The following is a 5,000-nucleotide window of genomic DNA, read 5'->3' as shown; positions in this document are numbered from 1 at the left end:
TAGTTAGCAGGCTAGAGTCTCGTTCGTTATCGGAATTAACCAGACAAATCGCTCCACCAACTAAGAACGGCCATGCACCACCACCCACCGAATCAAGAAAGAGCTATCAATCTGTCAATCCTTCCGGTGTCCGGGCCTGGTGAGGTTTCCCGTGTTGAGTCAAATTAAGCCGCAGGCTCCACTCCTGGTGGTGCCCTTCCGTCAATTCCTTTAAGTTTCAGCTTTGCAACCATACTTCCCCCGGAACCCAAAAGCTTTGGTTTCCCGGAGGCTGCCCGCCGAGTCATCGGAGGAACTGCGGCGGATCGCTGGCTGGCATCGTTTATGGTTAGAACTAGGGCGGTATCTGATCGCCTTCGAACCTCTAACTTTCGTTCTTGATTAATGAAAACATACTTGGCAAATGCTTTCGCTTCTGTTCGTCTTGCGACGATCCAAGAATTTCACCTCTAACGTCGCAATACGAATGCCCCCGCCTGTCCCTATTAATCATTACCTCGGGTTCCGAAAACCAACAAAATAGAACCGAGGTCCTATTCCATTATTCCATGCACACAGTATTCAGGCGGGCTTGCCTGCTTTAAGCACTCTAATTTGTTCAAAGTAAACGTGCCGGCCCACCGAGACACTCAATAAAGAGCACCCTGGTAGGATTTCAACGGGGTCCGCCTCGGGACGCACGAGCACGCACGAGGCGGTCGCACGCCTTCGGCTCGCCCCACCGGCAGGACGTCCCACGATACATGCCAGTTAAACACCGACGGGCGGTGAACCAACAGCGTGGGACACAAATCCAACTACGAGCTTTTTAACCGCAACAACTTTAATATACGCTATTGGAGCTGGAATTACCGCGGCTGCTGGCACCAGACTTGCCCTCCAATAGATACTCGTTAAAGGATTTAAAGTGTACTCATTCCGATTACGGGGCCTCGGATGAGTCCCGTATCGTTATTTTTCGTCACTACCTCCCCGTGCCGGGAGTGGGTAATTTGCGCGCCTGCTGCCTTCCTTGGATGTGGTAGCCGTTTCTCAGGCTCCCTCTCCGGAATCGAACCCTGATTCCCCGTTACCCGTTACAACCATGGTAGGCGCAGAACCTACCATCGACAGTTGATAAGGCAGACATTTGAAAGATGCGTCGCCGGTATGAGGACCGTGCGATCAGCCCAAAGTTATTCAGAGTCACCAAGGCAAACGGACCGGACGAGCCGACCGATTGGTTTTGATCTAATAAAAGCGTCCCTTCCATCTCTGGTCGGGACTCTGTTTGCATGTATTAGCTCTAGAATTACCACAGTTATCCAAGTAACGTGGGTACGATCTAAGGAACCATAACTGATTTAATGAGCCATTCGTGGTTTCACCTTAATGCGGCTTGTACTGAGACATGCATGGCTTAATCTTTGAGACAAGCATATGACTACTGGCAGGATCAACCAGGGAGCTGCGTCAACTAGAGCTGAGCAGCCGGCCGCCCGGGAGTGTGTCCCGGGGGCCCGCGCGAACACGCAAGCGTCCGCTCAATTATTCTGCAAACAGGAGGAGGCTGAGCTCCCCTGCACAACACACCTCGAAACCCTCTCAGGTCCCGGCGGCGCGCAGCGCCGTCCTAAGTACTTGGTCGGGTTCGAGAGAGGCGCAATCGCCCGGAGTTAGGCGAGTAGACGCTTTAGGTGCGACCACCCGTGCTCCCAACTGAGCTTGCCGCTGCCGACAGAGGCCCGGGAGCGTGCTGTCGTGGCATTGCCGGCGGGAGACAACACGCGCCACCTACGGTGACCGGCAGCTCCAACGCCAGCGCCACAGAAGGACAAAAGCCCCACTTGGGTGCCGAAGCGAACTCTCCCAGCACAGCGCACGCGCCAACACGTCCGCACAGCTGCGATACAAACCACCTGCGAGAACCGCTGGGGCGACCGAGCAGCAGACGGCGTCGCGGCGCCGAGCGCCGAGCGGCGGCGCATCCTCAGCGCACGCAGTCCTCAATCGGACCAGCACACTGCAGATGGCCACCGCGCTTCGCACCGGGCCCGCGAGGACCTACTTTGGCCGCAAGGCGCCGCGAGCAGGGGGCGCCGGCGCGCAGCTGCGCCGCCTGCCGCGTCCGTCGGCCGGCGCGCCTGCCACTGGCCGCCCCCACCAGCCGGCTGTAGCGCGTGCGCCCACGCACCGCGCTGCCAGCACGCCGGGCGGCACCCCCTCACCGGCCGGGGACGGTCCCACCCAGCCACCGCCGCGTATCGCCTCACACCCAGATCCCCCCCCCCCCCCCCCCCTTTCACGTTCGTGGGCATGGTGGGTCCCCTTTCACGTTCGTGGGCATGGTGGGTATCCCTGAAACAACCGGTTAATAGCTCGACCGATCGTCGCCAACACTGATTCACCTCTAGCGAGAACAACCGCACCACAACGGGTTACCTGTTGTTCATTTGCGTAACGTCACCAGCAAACGTAGACGTCCATCGCCATTTGCAACGAGTATTGCATGCCTGTGTCAGGTGTCACAACACACTACGTCTGCCCACATAGACGCAACAACATGTGCACGCCTCGAGAACACGTGGAAGGTAGCCCCCGTACGTATGCGGTGTCCATTGCGCGAACGACTGTCAGCCGGCCTCTGCAGGATGTCGCAGATGTGGAACGCGGTGCAACATGCTATCACGGTGTGTGAGAAGAGACGACTACGTCCGAATACACGCTCCACCACATCAACAGACTGCTCATGCTGATCGCCATCCAGGGCGTCCGTTCCTCCCACACGTCTGAATGGCGTACCACACTGCAATCCAGCTCTTATAGGGAGACGACACGTAGCTGCGTGCACAATATTTGGACTGTATGGTCTGCCGTTGCTAGGCGCAGTCGTCGTACGGTCACACATGTGCCACGATGTATCATTCAGTACATACGGACCAATGTGCAGTACAGTTTGTGGGTTTTGCGTACATCGGCGGACAGGTGACAGGCCGTACCACAACGTAGGCTGAGTACGTCGGCATGCGAAGGGCATTGAACATGCAAACTTCTCAACGACCAGCTTGCGAAGGCAGGGGGGAAGGGGGGGGGGGGCATGTACGTCCTGCTGCTATCCACATTAGAGTGTATAGCAGGAGCATGTGGAAAGTCAGCAACACCTGCAAGGTGTTTAACATGACGCGATACACAGGGGACCGGGCAGTGCGAATAGCGAACTATATTGTGAGGGTTGCGGTTAGGCAACACTACACTAATTTAACGAGTTGCATAACAATTACAGAGCAGGTTCAGCGACAACGTGCGTCAGGTTAAGGCGCAATATAGGTTATGTTGAGGCGCAATATAGGTTAGGTTGAGGCGCAATATAGGTTAGGTTAAGGCACAACATGGGTTACGTTAAAGCGCAAATTAGGTTATGTTAAGGCACAACATGGGTTACGTTAAGGCACAACATGGGTTACGTTAAGGCACAACATGGGTTACGTTAAGGCACAACATGGGTTACGTTAAGGCACAAATTAGGTTACGTTAAGGCACAAATTAGGTTACGTTAAGGCACAAATTAGGTTACGTTAAGGCACAAATTAGGTTACGTTAAGGCACAAATTAGGTTACGTTAAGGCACAACATGGGTTACGTTAAGGCACAACATGGGTTACGTTAAGGCACAACATGGGTTACGTTAAGGCACAACATGGGTTAGGTTAAGGCACAACATGGGTTAGGTTAAGGCACAACATGGGTTAGGTTAAGGCACAACATGGGTTAGGTTAAGGCACAACATGGGTTAGGTTAAGGCACAACATGGGTTAGGTTAAGGCACAACATGGGTTAGGTTAAGGCACAACGTAGGTTAGGTTAAGGTACAACGTAGGTTAGGTTAAGGTACAACGTAGGTTAGGTTAAGGTACAACGTAGGTTAGGTTAAGGTACAACGTAGGTTAGGTTAAGGTACAACGTAGGTTAGGTTAAGGTACAACGTAGGTTAGGTTAAGGTACAACGTAGGTTAGGTTAAGGTACAACGTAGGTTAGGTTAAGGTACAACGTAGGTTAGGTTAAGGTACAACGTAGGTTAGGTTAAGGTACAACGTAGGTTAGGTTAAGGTACAACGTAGGTTAGGTTAAGGTACAACGTAGGTTAGGTTAAGGTACAACGTAGGTTAGGTTAAGGTACAACGTAGGTTAGGTTAAGGCGCAATGTCGGTTAGGTTAAGGTACGATATAGCTTAAGTTAAGGTACAATATAGCTTAGGTTAAGGTACACATTGTTGTAGGGAAAGGTGTATTTGGGGGGGGGGGGCGGCAGGTTCGTTGATAGTGATTATCGTAAGTGCATGCCTGCGGGATCATCCGATTTGTCACGTCAGGATGCACTTGTGGCTCATGACAGGCGGCGTTCCGATTCCAAGGTTGTGGCAGATCTGTGTCTTTCATTCCTGCCATTGTTTGTGTACTGTGACAGGAGGCAGTATTGTGATGTTGGGTGCACCCCTGTGTAGGACATGTGTGGGTGTTCGTGGCTTAGCTGAGCAATGGCGGATGTCGGAAGGGTGGGATATTCTGTTTTCTGGGTGGACCTCCCGGTCTGGTTATGATAGTGTGGATTGTGTAATGTGGCGGAGAGGATGCACTGGATGTTCTTCCATGCTGGTGGTTAGATATTGTGTGTGTGTGTGCCTGTTACAGGCAGAGAGTAGTGTGTGATAAGAGAGTAGTGTGTGATAAGAGTGTCTGGCTGACGTGTGGTTCTCATTATGTGCAGAGTCTTTCAGCATGTATAGGGACGGTTGTATATATTATCTGTATTCTGATGGCTCTGCATCTATTACTAATCAGTGCCGTGTCTACGGTTACTCTGGTTCCAGTCGAAACTGTTCTATCTCTGTACATTAGTGACACTGCGGCTCCACTATGTTGCCGGCCCTGTCGGCCGTTTCCCCCAGTGTATGGCTAATGATTATCAGCAATCAGTCTATTAGTCAATACCGGTAGTGTGACGACGTCAAATGTCCGGGAT

General features: G+C 52.8%; 1 non-coding gene across 1 annotated transcript in view; it reads right to left on the bottom strand.

Annotated features, from left to right (window-relative positions):
• Nucleotides 1-1,446, bottom strand: part of LOC126436628 (small subunit ribosomal RNA) — a 1,909-nt gene extending 463 nt beyond the window's left edge. The window contains exon 1 of the ribosomal RNA XR_007580815.1: nt 1-1,446. This exon is cut by the window's left edge and continues 463 nt beyond it. This is a non-coding gene — a ribosomal RNA (small subunit ribosomal RNA).
• Between the last annotated feature and the right edge of the window lie 3,554 nt (nt 1,447-5,000).

The sequence above is a fragment of the Schistocerca serialis genome, unplaced genomic scaffold (genome assembly GCF_023864345.2).
Source record: "Schistocerca serialis cubense isolate TAMUIC-IGC-003099 unplaced genomic scaffold, iqSchSeri2.2 HiC_scaffold_1242, whole genome shotgun sequence".
Classification (NCBI taxonomy): Eukaryota; Metazoa; Arthropoda; class Insecta; order Orthoptera; family Acrididae; genus Schistocerca; species Schistocerca serialis.
Note: the sequence above shows the minus strand (reverse complement) of the source record. Positions and strands in the feature narration are given on the sequence as shown.